The sequence below is a fragment of the Natator depressus genome, chromosome 8 (genome assembly GCF_965152275.1).
Source record: "Natator depressus isolate rNatDep1 chromosome 8, rNatDep2.hap1, whole genome shotgun sequence".
In the NCBI taxonomy this organism is placed as follows: Eukaryota; Metazoa; Chordata; order Testudines; family Cheloniidae; genus Natator; species Natator depressus.
Window position 1 is genome coordinate 86648532 of NC_134241.1, and position 16018 is coordinate 86664549.

Genomic DNA, 16018 nt, shown 5'->3' on the forward strand with positions numbered 1-16018 from the left:
ATATACATATATGATAGAGAAATGACTTTCAGCAGATCATAGTCTTTCCCCTGATACCTTACAAGGCATGCTTTATATGTAAGATCACGATTATATAAAAATGAGGAATATGGGGGTTACAAGATGCTCCCCCAAGGTTTGGTATGTCACACAGATGTGTTCAGATTTAGGGTTTTGGTTCAGACATAATATTACTAATAATAAATAAAGAGCTTTTTAAAAATGTAATACCTGCACATTTTGCGAGTGTTGTGCTTATATTTACACAGTTGACCTATTAATTGTTACAGTATCTTATTCCCTAATGGGAATTATACTCATACAACAATAATTAAATTACAACAATAAGCTATAAAGACAAGTGCTCCATCTAGTCTGCTCACATTTATAGTTGTTTTGTTTTAATTTAGTTTATAATCCAGTTCTCTCACAACAGGAGGACTATAAACTTTGGTTTTATTGTAATTTCCCAGCCAGCAGTAATCTCACAAATGGTGAAATAACAGCAGAACTTGTAAACCCCTAATAATGTGAGTGAAGCCAAACAAGCTTCTCTCCACCGACATGTTTAAGGGGTGGTGCCACTAATACCTTCAGAGGCATGTTGAGAAAACACAGTTGTACCCTTGAGCTGCTCGTTGCCTGCATCTCCTCTGGCAGCGAACACTTCTAGTTACTGTCGACTGCTGCAATATAGCATGAAAAAACACCGGGGTTATTCTATAAATTCTGTTATGTTGCTACATGTTAGAATGCATTCTGCTCTCACTCACACCAGTACTTCATTGAGGTCAACTGTATTCTAATCCTGGCTCAGCTACTGGCTCTCTGTGGATATGTCTACACTGCAATAAAATAGCTGCACCATCTCAGCCAAAGTTGCCCCACCTCAGCTGATTTGGGCTCGCAGGGCTTGGGCTGTGGAGATATAAAATTCCCGTGTAGACATTTGGGCTTGTGCTGGAGCCAAGGTTCTAAGACACTGCGAGGGGAGAGGGTCTCAGAGCCTGGACTCCAGGCTGAGCCTGAAAGTCTACACTGCAATTTTATAGCCTGGCAGCCCAAGCCAGCTAACATGGGCCAGCTGTGGGTGTTTTATTGCAGTGTAACATATGCATAACAATTAAATTTCTCTGTCTCTAATAGCCCCACTAATAAGACAGAGATAACACTCATTGACCTACCTTGCAAGTAAAGTCTGCAAAAATTTTCTACGTGTGTCCAGAAAGCAACATGGCAACAGTCAGCTGGCTGAAAACTTCAGAGAATGGTGTTGGAAATGAGAATAAGAAATGGAACCAGATGAAAAAACCACTATGGAGTCATCCAAGCCCTAAACACTACACAGCCTTAAATGAACCTTTGAATATTCTGGGTTCACGTTGTGCTCATTATTCCAAAGTAATGCTTTTTTATGACTGGGACTATAACATACTGGTAGTTCAGAAGTGATATCAAATTAGCTAGAGTCCTCGTCATACACAATAAGTCTAAAAATATAAAATGTATGATTGAAACAATTATGATCTTTCATTTTAGATAAAGAACAGCACTTGTGGGTGTTTTAAATCTCGTGATCCAATCCATCACTTGCTTTTTCTCAGTCTCTTTCTCGGCTTTTGGTGTATGTGTATCCCAATCAATAGTCAGCCCTACTAGGGTCACATTAAAACTTCAACTTGTCAATCTTGTAAATGCACAAAGAGGAAAAAATTTCAAAAGGGGTATAATATTTACTCATGACCCGAAACAAGCATAGAGCGATTGCATAAACAAAATGAATAGGATGAATATAGATGAACATAATAGATTTTTAGCAGTGAACCTAGATTAACGTAAGGTAGAGAGATAAGTAACCAAAACTTAATCATGGAGATGACATCTGAAAAGGATGCAGTATACAGATGACAAAGTAAAAAAAAAAAAAAAAAAGGGGGGGGGGGGGGTTTGATCCCGGATAAAAATAGTAAAACCACTGGCACTAAATGGTGTGTAGTCCAAATCCTGACGTCTCTGACTTTAATGGGAGTTTGCCAGAGAAAAGACTGAGCAAAAAGTGAATAAACGCCTCAAGATTTAGCCAAAAAACTGACAGCAGGAAAAGAGTGAAAGTAAAGTCATCATATGAATGCAGATGTATAAAGATAGAATGTGCTAGGGTTGTATAGGAGCCCCCAGAGAGATTGTGCTTTCAGGGACAGCAGGACAGATTGATCGTATTCCCTTCAAAAAGGTGAATCATGTGGATACCTACCCCACGTAGGCCCAGTTCCCGTGGCTGATAAAGACTGGGAGAGAGGTTATTGTCCTGCACTTGCCTCTCTGAAGAGCCATAATCCATTTAATGTGGATGTAAGATCTTAACTGCAGTTTCTGCTAAGAACTTTTCATACAGGCCTGGAGTCCACAGCTTGGCCTGGGTCATGGAGGCTGGCTAACAGAGAACAATACATAGCTAAGAGAAAGCTGGGGTAAACAGATAACCTTGTGTGTTTCAAGTCAGTGAGTAGAGTCAGCATAACTCCAAATGTAACTGGGTGTCCTTATCGCGAGTTATAGACACATGACGCGCTGACAAAGGCCTCATGGTTACTCCCTAATGCAGGGAAGAGTTAGTGGTACAATACCCCTCAGATCCCAGACAGAGTTCAGGGAGAGGCCCAATATAATTGACATGAGTTATGACACTCTCCTCTCACAGATGTATGCCAATCCTAGCCCACAGAAATGCAAGGGTAAATTTATAAACAACTGTTATTGTTAAGTACTAGTGTCGTAGCATAAAGGGTGCAACATTTAATTACATTTAAATTTAATTGGGATTAAATTTCCAAATATTTTACCATGTCACACAAAACACAGACATGGGACACTCAAATAAATTGAAAAGCATTTAATTTGGAACCAATAAAAAAAAAGCTCTTTCTTATGCAGCTGATCGCCAACCTGCAGGGTTCTCCGTCAGAGAGGTGGAACATGGCAGACCTGAATCAGCAGAAGCTGGATGTTGGAGCATTTGCACCCATGCAGCCAGAAATGATAGATAAATAGTGGATTCTATTAGAAACCCCACCTCTGCCAATTACACACATTAAAAAAAAACACTGAAAAAGGTATTCAGCAGTTTTGCTGTGAATCTTGTACACACACAGCAAAGTATTTTTTCCTTTAATTAGATTTTCTACAGTTCAGAGGACACTAGGGGACCATTAGACCTTCCTCCACAATATGAACAAACAAAGCTTGCAGTACCATAGTAACAGCATCTGAATAATTTAAATGGAGTAGCTTACAAAATAGCAATTTACCCAGGCAAATTTTAAATAGCCTCTATTGTAACAGTCTTGATAAAAAAGCTGTTAGTCAAGACAGATGTTATTATCCTTGAAGTAAATTTCCCCAATCTCAGCCGCTCTAAAGCTCTGCAAAAGCAGCGCTATAGAAAACCCAAAGCAAAAGCAGCACATCCAGAAGGTGACATTACTTATGCTCAAAATATCTGTAGACTGCATTCCATTCAGAATTATATTCAAATAAAATATCTTCTAATATATGCAGAGGAAAAAAGAAACTAACTTCAAGGATGGAACAGCAGAAGGGCCAAGGATGGAAAGGACATGAGCCAAGATTTTCAAGAGTCTAGTGATTTTGGGTGCCCAGCTTGAGACAATTTGAAGGGGCTTGGTTTTCAAAAAAGGGTTGAGCACCCATTTTAATTCTGAATGAAGGTGTTCACACAGGGGTTAATTAACACCTTTCATTAATTAAGAACATAAGAACGGCCATACTGGATCAGACCAAAGGTCCATCTAGCCCAGTATCCTGTCTTCTGACAGTGACCAATGCCAGGTGCCCCAGAGGGAATGAACAGAACAGGTAATCATCAAGTGATCCATGCCCTGTCGCCCATTCCCAGCTTCTGGCAAACAGAGGCTAGGGACACCATCCCTGCCCATCCTGGCTCATAGCTATTGATGGACATATCCTCCATGAATTTATCTAGTTCTTTTTTGAACCCTGTTATAGTCTTGGCCTTCACAACATCCTCTGGCAAGGAGTTCCACAGGTTGATTGTGCATTGTGTGAAAAAAACTTCCTTTTGCTTTTTTTAAACTTGCTGCCTATTAATTTTAATTTGGTGACCCCAAGTTCTTGTGTTATGAGAAAGAGTAAATAACACTTCCTTATTTATTTTCTCCACACCAGTCATGATTTCATAGACCTCTATCATATCCCCCCTTAGTTGTCTCTTTTCCAAGCTGAAAAGTCCCAGTCTTATTAAGCTCTCCTCATACGGCAGCAGTTCCATACCCCTAATTATTTTTTTTTGCCCTTTTCTGAACCTTTTCCAAGTCCAATGTACCTTTTTTGAGATGGGGCGACCACATCTGCACACAGTATTCAAGATGGGGATGGACCATGGATTTATATAGCGGCAATCTGATATTTTTTGTTTTATTATCTATCCCTTTCTTAATGATTCCCAACATTCTGTTCGCTTTTTTGACGGCCGCTGCACACTGAGTGGATGTTTTCAAAGAACTATCCACAATGACTCCAAGATCTCTTTCTTGAGTGGTAACAGCTAATTTAGACCTCATCATTTTATATGTACAATTGGGATTAACTTTCCTGGCTGTCCCCCTTTTAGACAAGCCCTGAGTTTGCATGGCTGGCAGTTAAAAAAAAAAATCTTTTCATTTGTAAACATGAGCACATTTGTCTGGAAATCACTGGGATACAACAAACACAGAACCCCAGTCTGCAGTTTTTATAAAGTCATTTTTCAGAACAGAACTGCACTTTATGAGTAATAACTGATAAGGCTAACATTATTACTCATCTTTATCCAGCAGTGCAGTTAAATGTTATTTTTCTTTCTTCTTAGGCTCTTGTTTTTCCTTTTTTTTAAATAAGTTTATATAGCCTTATATATAGCCTGTTCTTATAGCCTCTCTTATTTTTACTGACTTGCATAAGTCTATCTAATGAAAACTGTTTGTCCTGGCATTCAAGTATCTCCCTCAATTTCCTTTTTTAATATCTTTAACAGTCATAATGTTTCTATAAATAGGATTTCATTTTAGACCTTTTATGGCAGTTTTTAATAGACTTCAATTATATCTTCATTCACAAAACTCACATGGCTTTCTCCATCCTTAATATCTAAGAACTGAAATATGCTGGTGATCTTATTCTAATGGTCTTTCCTGAAAGATCCTGAGATCCATTATCATTAGAGTATTTCTCTGTGATTTTATTGCTCTAGTGTATCTTGAGGCAAGCCACATGTACCTTTTCTGCACTACCGGTGATCTGCTCCTTTAGTTTGACCATCAAAGTAAGAAGGGGCAGAAAAACAGAATTTGTTCTGCTCTAGTCACTTCTAAAGAAAGCATTAATAAAGAGTACATGCAGATTAAAAAAAAAATTCACAGATGTTTCTCTTGTACTGTGCTGCATGTTTTGCATTTTGCCCCCAAGTTCTACATCATATTCTTTCCTCTGCTGATTCTTTCCCTAAATGTAGGAACGCAGAATGTTAAATGACAGGTTTCAGAGTAGCAGCCGTGTTAGTCTGTATCCGTAAAAAGAAAAGGAGTATTTGTGGCACCTTAGAGAGACTAACAAATTTATTAGAGCATAAGCTTTTGTATCCGATGAAGTGAGCTGTAACTCACGAAAGCTTATGCTGTAATAAATTTGTTAGTCTCTAAGGTGCCACAAGTACTCCTTTTCTTTTTACAGAATGTTAAAAGCAGTCTTTTCACTACTGAAAACTAATGTAGGTGAAAAACAGGTCTAAATGTTCAGTCTTGAGTGGCAAAGTTTGATGCCTATCTATGGATTTAGGTACCTAAATAAGGCCCTGATTTTTAGAAGTGCTGAGCACCTGCACTTTTTTTGGGAAAATCAGGATACCAATTTATGTGCCTATATATGGATTTAGGTGCCTACCTTTAGGAACCCAATCTGAACATTTGGATCAAAGAAAGCTAACCTCACACACTTCTCAAAGTTGAAGCCCAACTATTAGAAAAATTCTGTGGAAGCATTTCATTTCTCCCTCTTACTTATGTATCAGGATTGATACAGAAAAATAAAGGCTGCAATCATTAACTATTAATTATTACTTGCAATTTGCATAGCACCAGCTGCATGCTAGGCATTTCATACAAATGAGAAAATAAGCCCTCTGCGCTGCTATAAGCAGGTGGATATTTTTAATAACTGGAGATAGTGCCCGTTTCCCCCAAGGAGTTCTCAAACAAGAGAGACATACAAATCCTGCATAAACCCATGATGGCTATTAATGAAGTTAATATAAATAAACAGTGAGCTGCTAATGCTGTTACTCCATAAAATGAGACTGGATTGCAGGTCCTCTAGTGGGTAACAAGAAAGGAGCAAGACCTTGGCCATGCTTACTTTCTGCTCCCTATAGGGAGGGTTATACATCTGAAGGGAGACTGGAGTTGCCTGCGTGCTCAGCGGCCATGTGTAAGGATAGTTGCGGCCATTCCCTGAATGGGATACAGAGACTGGAAAAACTCTTTGCACACCCATCCAGGGGCTGGCCACAGTCTGGCCCTTAGTTTGAAGCTTAGAGTTACAAAATGTTTATTTCAGCATACGTTTCTAGGAGGAGAAAGGGGGCAAAGGAAAACTGTGAAAGAAGAGGGGATGGGTGAAATGGAGGAGATATGGCATGGAGATCAGGAGCAGGAGATGGCAGTGATGCCACTCATCTCCTAGATATGGGACTATAATTTAGCACTGGCAGGCTCAGCATCCCCATGTTCAACATGCTGCCACAGTTAACCACTGTGAGTTGGAGACTACAACTTGAACTCAAATCATGGTTGATTTCAAGCACTTTTCTCATTTCAGGTCAAATTGAGGGTACAGCATTAACTAGCTCTCTATAGAATTTCCTGTTGCTTTGTTTTCTTTTTCAGCTAAAGCTACTGGGTCAATTCTTACCAATGGACCCTATCAGAAATGTCAATAATTAACTGAGAAATTGCAATACGGAAAAAGTAAAGAGCTCTGTTTAACTATATAGGTCTATTTCACTGCAGCAATACATTCACTATATAGTCAGTATAATTCTCCATTCAAGATGTTTATCAGACGTTGTGTATCTCATGTTTATCAGATATCTTTTCAAACTGAAAGAGGAGCTACATGTTGCTTCCTCAGGTCAGTCCCTTTCTCATTTGGCAGCACCCCACAAACCAAGAAAAGATTTTCATTTGGTAATACATTGTGTTTCTAAAAAATTCTAGTAGTAATACATTTTCTTTAATTATGGGAGTATTTTGTTTAATCTTTCTGCCACTTAAATGTGCTAAGTGAAGAATTCAGCTTGGAATTTCTACACTTCCCACAGAAGGCCTAGGTATGCCCACTGAAGTAACAAGTTAATTTTGCAATGCAAAGGATATTCTTTCCCAAAACGTACTTTGGGACAGGCCAGATAAGGATTTGATGTAAAACGCGTAACTTTACATAGATATTAGTATTGTGTTTTAAGTATTTTTTTAAATATGTACTGTAAATAAAGTTCATTTTGAATGAAAACCATTGCAGATATTCAAAATAAATCTCCTTTATATTTTCTTTACCATATAGATTCACATTCAGCATCAAAATCTTTTCAAACACCAAAATAATGTGGATTTTTTTCCCTATTAGAAATGGCACATACAATACATAAAAACTTGAATGTAAATCAATACAGCATAACCTTGTTACAGAAGACTCCTTTTCTTGCACATTTTAAATAGGCTGTCATGAATGCAGACCTGCAGCTTCTTCCTGAATACCAATGCAAAGTTGTACGTGCACTATCTTGTGAGTTTAAAAAAAGAAAGATGCTGGAATCAAAATCAGCAATAAAACAATGACAGTATGATGAATCCAGTAACAGTAATAATTGCTTTTTTAATAGAAATGATACAGTTTAGTCAAATTTATCAGTGCCACCAAAGATTTTTGTCTGTCTCTTTTCTTTTTTCCTTTAATTATTTCAGAATTCAAACAAAATTCTGTTGTAGGCCTATAATTTCCAGATACAGTCAGCTACACTGAAGAGTGACAACATTTTAACATCAGTATTTTACTTGCTGCATTATCTTTAGCTATAATTGTTGAGAACTGAGAAGTACATCTAATTTGCACTCAAGTTGGATTGATGGGGACAAGCCTGTAGTGCTTTACATTAGCTAGTTAAAATTCAGTTATTCTGAATTTTTTTAGCTGATTTCCATGCATTTCTTCATAATTTTCTTTTGAAAATGTAAGTATTAAAACTCCATTACAGAGCTGTGCCCAAAGTAGACGGCCAGATACCGCCTCTTATAGAGCTTCCCTAGACCTCATGTCTGCATGATTTTGGAGGATTTTGCAGTGGGGACAAATCCAGTACATTCCTCCTCAGCCATAGAGCATCTCCATTGTAGCAAAACAGGGACAGCTCTACTGTGGAAGTGGAAACCAGATGTGTGGGAGCAATGCAGCGAGCATGGAAGAGGAGAGCATGGTGGGCCAGCAGAGGAGTGGGGCAAGTTGGGGTATTCATCGCTGTGCAGGGTTTCCCATACTCCTGACCCTGCACATCTGCCCAACACCCATCCTGGCCACTTGGATGAGTACAGGATGCCTGAACTCAGCTTTAGCCTATTGCATAAATCCACTGCTCTGCCTCATGGGTATGCTTATTTATTTGAGTTGGTGAATACCAAACGGCAAAGGCTTGCATGAATTAAAATATATGTATTTACAACTGTTCCCACTCCCACCTCTTCATCAAGGAAAATATCTAGCTTTCATTCTTAAAAAAATACTACAACAATATAGATCTCCTTTCATTGCATCTCAGAGAAAATAACCTCTGGAAAAAATATATTGCTAGAATTAGTGATGTCTCACAGTAAGTTGAAAGGAACCTATTTCTGCTCTGCCTGAAAACTTCCAGCTATGAAGATGTACTAACTAGAAAACTGACATACTGCATAGTGCTGAACAAATCAGAAAATAATATGGCTGGTCAGCTAACAGCAGTACTATACCTGCTAATTCTCAAACAGAAGACCATAAATTCACTAGATTTATTCTTTATGAGACATAACCAAAATGGGTAGTAAATACATAATCCAAACAAATAGCCCTTTTCTTCACATTTGGCCCATTATATTATCTACAAGCTAGCTCTCCATGTTATGTCAGGTCATGTTATTTCAGGAGTGTACTGCACAGTGTCTATCTAGGAAAAGTATGTTTTTTTAATGGATACTTAATACACTAAAATGGTCTATTGTCAATTAACCACACATAGTTTGATATCTTAGGTAATTCGCTACCCACACATATCTGAGTAATATACCATCACTGAACAGACTTTAAAGAGAGAAAGTCATAAAAGTAATGCAAATGGCTTTTTGAAATACTACATCCATGCACAATATGCAGTCTGGATTTAAGGATAAGCATACTTTTTTTTTTCCCCGAGTGGCTTTTCTCATCAGCAAGATTGTCTTTTGTGATCATATATTGCAGAATAATAAAAGAAAGATCAACAGAACTACAAAACAGATACGTTATATGCAGGGAAGACTTTCATAGAAGAAAATGTTTAACTCAGCACCTTAACAGTATGTAAATATTCTGGCTAAAATACGAACCTGGTCCCCTGCCTGTGGAGCTATGGGGATTTTTTATAAATATCACATTTTCCAATTAATTTTCACCCCACTATAGTCTTGGTGCTTATCAATCACACATTTTAACAGAGTTCATGCAATACTCTGGTGTGATAAAGCAGAGGTGGCTAAAACCCAGAACTCAAAACCCATCTCCTCTGACACACACATTGATCTTTGGGAAAGTTCTGATACATGTATTATCTTCACAGCTCTGGCTTACCTCTATAAAGGGCCCAAACTGGAACCCCATCTCCCAACAACTCCACATTTGGAGAAAGCTAAGAGTTATCATGCTTCGTGCACACCTTTATCTCTAAGTGTCCCGTATTATAGCATGTATGTACCATATGAAGCATATATTGCCATAGTAGAAGTATATTTTCATTGAACACAGATTAAATTACATGAAACCAACTCAAGTTACTGCAACATAATTTGCTGCTGCAATGGAGCCACAATAATCTCTGCCTCTATTTTGAAAATAACAGATTGATGGAGCCAAATTCTGGGCTTGTGCATGCCAGAAAATACCTGGCAAGCAGCAGGACACTAGTGGGCTGCCTGGATTTTAACTCTTATAAAAAGTCCTATGATTGCACAAGCCTTTCTTCAATGACTGAGCCAATATGGTCCACGTCTTTCTGCACCTATGCATACTCACAGCCCGCTACACAACATATTCCAGAAATTTCATAGGGGAGATGAAATTCTCCCCTGTGAAGGTCCAGGATTTCACCTGGCATGTGTGAAGGGGCCGTGCCAAGCTAGTTGTAGGCAGGTTACGGGCACACTTGAGCACTGGAGGGGTTGGGGGTTCATCAAAGAACTTCATAAGAATTATTTCCATAACTCTTAATTTTAATTAGAAGGAGGAAATTTCAAAATACAAAAGATAAATTGCTACTACTAACCTAATTTAAGGAATTATGTGCTAATTAACACCAAAAACAAGATTTAAAAAATCCCTAAAGTCCTGGCCAAAAGAATAGGACATCATTTCAACCCCTTTGTCCATATTACCCCAACAGTAACCTAACTTTACCAGAGACCTCATCTGATGATCTGTTCAACTCAGCTCTTTTAGGGAAGAAATTACCTATAACCCCCTATATCCACTCAAAAGAATCAATCTTCCTCTCTCCATTTATATAAATTCCAATTAACTCATAGACCAAGGCCCGTTAATACAAAAATATTCTTTCAGTAACACCACATTCTTTAATTTAATCCATCATAAACAGAACTGACTTCAACAAAACAGCCTCCTAATTATTAACTACATTTTCCCTTAGCTTAAAGTTAAATTGTATACCACCGTCCCAGGTTCAAGAGCCCCAGTCTGACTAAATCCCATTACTGGGAGCTCCAATCTTCTCAGGGTTGCACAACATACCATTACTTCAAATCATAAAGTCAACACACAGGTTGCAGTCTGCTTAACGCACGGCCAAGAGTGGAACATCAAGGCAGTTGCAGGCCAAGATTGAGGTTAATTGGCAGAGAGCTATGTGGGACAGCTTGTATAACATGTGCCTGAAGTATTCTGGGCTCACACTAGCACTATTAGCTCCACAATTTCATGAGCATTAAATTCTCTCACAATTTTAAAATAAAGAAAAAAAGAGCTGAGGTAAGAAACCACAAAAAAAAGCTTGAAATGTTCCTTTTTATCTTGATTTGAATTTCTTTTGAAGTTGCACAGCCTATGGGGAATATGGAGGAAAAGGATTGGCTTACATTCATGCAAAAATGAGTAATAAATCCTCTTTATTCACATTGTGCTGTCTTATAAAGCATTCTTAACTGTCCAAATAAACCACAAATGGCCTATACATTTAGAATTAATACAGCCTATTAAGAGCCAAAGACAGATATTATGTTTATGAAGGAGCAGGAGCACCAATGAAACAGTGAAGACAAAATGCATATAAAAATACAAGAAGAAAGAGATATTTAGTCTGACTGCTGAATTGACATCAGCTGCTCAACACAATACAAAAAGCCACCAAATAAATCCAAACACAGAAAGGCATCCCTAGGCATGGTTTTCAAGCTGTGACCATTTAAATGGGTGTCCTTTCTGAGAGTGAGATTTTAAATGGTCCTGTCATAAATATAAAGGGAAGGGTAAACACCTTTAAAATCCCTCCTGGCCAGAGGAAAAACCCTTTCACCTGTAAAGGGTTAAGAAGCTAGGATAACCTCACTGGCACCTGACCAAAATGACCAATGAGGAGACAAGATACTTTCAAAGCTGGTGGGGGGAGAAACAAAGGTTCTCTCTGTCTGTGTGATGCTTTTGCCAGGAACAGAAAAGGAATGGAGTCTTAGAACTTAGTAAGCAATCTAGCTAGATATGCGTTAGATTCTGTTTTCTTTAAATAACTGAGAAAATAAGCTGTGCTGAATGGAATGTATATTCCTGTTTTTGTGTCTTTTTGTAACTTAAGGTTTTGCCTAGAGGGATTCTCTGTGTTTTGAATCTGATTACCCTGTAAGGTATTTACCATCCTGATTTTACAGAGGTGATTCTTTTACTTCAATTAAAATTCTTCTTTTAAGAACTTGATTGCTTTTACATTGTTCTTAAGATCCAAGGGTTTGGGTCTGTGTTCACCAATGCAAATTGGTGAGGATTTTTATCAAGCCTTCCCCAGGAAAGGGGCTGTAGGGTTTGGGAGGATTTTGGGGGGAAAGACCTTTCCAAGCGGGCTCTTTCCCTGTTATATATTTGTTAGACGCTTGGTGGTGGCAGCAATAAAGTCCAAGGGCAAAAGGTAAAATAGTTTGTACCTTGGGGAAGTTTTAACCTAAGCTGGTAAAAATAAGCTTAGGGGGTTTTTCATGCAGGTACCCACATCTGTACCCTAGTGTTCAGAGTGGGGAAGGAACCTTGACAGGTCCTCTGAGATATGTTGCAAATTCCTTCATTGCAAGAGTGAAATGCTCTAAGAGACTACTTAAAATTAACCCCAAAGGAGTGAATCGCTCATCAAATGAGTGGGACTTGGCAGGTCTGTTGTGAACACACAACCCACCTTTACCCACAACATGGCAGGAAACAAGAGAAACAAGGAAAAGATTTCCTTGCCACTCAAAAAAAAAAAAAAAAAAAAGACAAACTTGCAGAATAAATAATGCAGGTCAAAGTGAAAACTCTCCACCATTCAGCCATAGTCCCATGGCAGGTCAGCTAAACAACAGGAGCAAGCTCCTGCCATGTTAAGAAGTGTTTATTATTCTACAGAAACAGCCATACTCCATGTCAGCCCCTACTGTATAGAGATTTCCCCATACTGCAACTCTGGTCTGCAGGAATAGTCAGTATGATATATCAAGCTCACGAGTTAAAGAAAAGAAACCACAGGCAAATCGATGTTAAAGACATCTAGAGAGGTCATTATAAAAACTAAAATCATAAAATAATAAGCATAAATATGAATGGATACCTTGATCCACTCTAAACTTTCACTATACGAAGGCAAAGTCACTGACAACAATCTCCATTGAGTAAGCTCTTACAATGAGCAATACACACTCTAGATAAGAAATATGTAATTTTAAATATCAAGGGGTCCTTCTTCCATCCCCTTAACTAAAATGTTGCCAGGGCACTCAGTCACCATGGTGATAAGGACTATGTATATACCTAGAAGAATGGATGGATAGGTAGATGGAGAAATAGAGGCACATGAGCAGAAGATATCCAGACAGACTGAAAGATAGATGGGGGAGGGCAATAGAGTAGCATATGTATCTACAGGATAGCTCCTTTCTGCACAAACCAGATTTCCCTACACCTTTAAGGAGGAGGTTTGACCTCCAAATTCTACTCCACTCCAATTCTCTCCCACAAGAATAACATTTCAAGAAAAACTCCATGAGGTGAAGCTCAGATTTTTTTCTCTCCACCTGACCACTGCTGAAAGTTCTTTATATTCAGTAACAGAAAAGAACTCCCAAAGATCCACCTGCTCCTGGACAGCAGCTGGCAATTGCAAAATGAAACACGATTGTGTCAGATACCTGCATGTATTTGTGTCACTGACAGCTGTGGGAGATCCAAGAAGCCTCTTGTTACAGCCAAAATCAATATTACTGTATCTGTACCTACCAAATTTCAGCCAAAAGAACATGTCACCAAGTTGTAGAAAACCTGAATAAAACTCATGACTGAAAGGGAAAGAAACCTATGAAGGGGCTGGTGTGCACATACCATAATCTCTCCTTGTGTTCGCCCATAATCAAAGACAAAGATCCCTTGAAATTAATCACAAGTACATTTAAAATAAATAAAAGGAAGCCTTATTTCTCATGCTACGCATTTGGTACTTTGGATTCACTGCCACAGAAGGTTGGAGTTATGTGTTGTGGTTGAAATTGTAGAAGGGCTAAGTAACTTTGAGACATAATAACAATATTATTTTGGCTAGGTTTATTACTGGGAGGAGGACTACTTATGGAACCCAAGGAGAGGAGCTGTTAAACAGTTAATTCAGAAGCATATATTAGTAGCATTAAGTAGTTCCCTTACTGAGCTGAATGTAAAGTCTTATGGGGAAGATAAGGAAGGAGAGCCCAAATGCAGGCTACAGGAGTGGGCAGTGAGGGGGAAGCTAACTTCTTCCTTTCTTCTTCTTATTGCCCTTATCTGAAAACATACAAACGTGGGGAGTTTTACCTTGGGGATCAGTTTTCTCTGGAACTAGGAGAGGGCATGTGTCTCCCAGCTGGTAGGCTCCATTTTAGGTCATGCGAGGAAGCACTTGGGAAGCTGACGTGTGCTGCTATTTAATCCAGCAGCATCACCTGTTATAAGGAATGCAGTATTGCACAAAGGTAGAACTGCAGCTCCCCATTAAGGAGTAGGAAATGACCCACAATTATTTGGTTTCTTCTTATTCTGTTTTGGGGTTTGGTTTTTTTTTTTTTTTGGTTTTTTTTGGTGGATGCTGTTGATGGCCCCTTACTTCCTTCTGGCCAGACAAATAAGATGGAAAAGTGGGGAGGAACACAAAAAATGGGGACAAAAAGGGAGGAAAGAAATTGCAGGGAGAGATGGAAGGGGGTTTAAACCAAAGGGAGACAGTTGTGTGGAGCCAATGGATTCTATAAAGGTCTCCAGACCCAGGAGTTCAGTCTAGTTTAGTACTTAGGGCAAGTTAAATCTCAGCTGAAAGGTTTTAGCTAGGTGTGGTTTTTCCCTTAAATGTGGATTATCTGAAAGGGTGATAGTTTTATACAATTATTTTTACTGGAACTCTGTAAGTCAAATTTGTGCACTTTTTATCGGGTTTAAATTAAAGATCCTTACTCATGATATTTACAAATGGACCCAACTCCTTTCTGCCCTATCTTCCCAGCTTCTATGAGTCTAAAACCTGTATCTCCCACTCTACAACTGTTGTGAGACAGGGGCCTCAGCACCCCCACCCCATCCTCCCAACAGGAAAAGGAGGGATGAGAGGATCAGCTTCATGGCAGATCCTCTAATTCTGCCATAGGCCCAGTGAGTATGGCCAGGGAGGCAGCCCCCCACCGCTAGGCTCCATGCTCTGCATAGTAGAGCTGCACAAGTTTCACTACAAGAAATAGGAGGAGCAGGCAAGGTTTGCTCTCAAGAGAAAGAGGTATCAAAACTAGCTTATATCAGGCTAGTCAAAAAAGGCTCCACAGGCAAAGGATTTGAAGACCAGAAAGAAAGAGGACTGAGATCAACAGAGCTGCTCTGCTGAAACTCAAGGTAGCCAGGAAATTACATAGGCTTTCAGTCAACAAAAGAAAAACAAAACATGAAAAATCTCAGAACAAATTTGTTCCAAGCCACAACTATCAAATGCCTCACTTTTGCCACATATTGAAAATATCAATCACTAGCAGCCCATATAACCAAAATCACGAGAAACCAAGTTAAGCATATATAATATGAAATATAATATGAAAATATATAATTGTACAAATAATTTAATCTATTAACTCATAAAATCATACAGTGTAATTTAATAAAGAATGAGCTGATAGACTGACAAAAATCCCATCATCAAAATATCCCTCTCATTCTCATGCTATCTACACAACAGGCTAGCTATAATGCAGATCTGCAATAGAATAAACAGATCCTACACCCACATGTCACTTTTCAGGCTCTAATGTAATTCTCCTAAAACGTAAAGAATCAATGCCAAGCTGGAATACTGTACACAATGGGATATCTAATTGTCAGGTAACTCCCTGAGTCTGGAGTTTAAAGTAGTATTAATATTCTGTATCATTTCTTGAAGATTTCAGTATTCTATATCCACAATATTTAT

At 38.6% G+C, this 16018-nt stretch overlaps 1 long non-coding RNA gene across 1 annotated transcript in view; it reads right to left on the reverse strand.

Moving 5' to 3' along the window:
* LOC141992923 (uncharacterized) overlaps positions 1-16018 on the reverse strand; it is a 132657-nt gene that overhangs the window by 90547 nt on the left and 26092 nt on the right. The gene's annotated exons all lie outside the window — the stretch shown is intronic.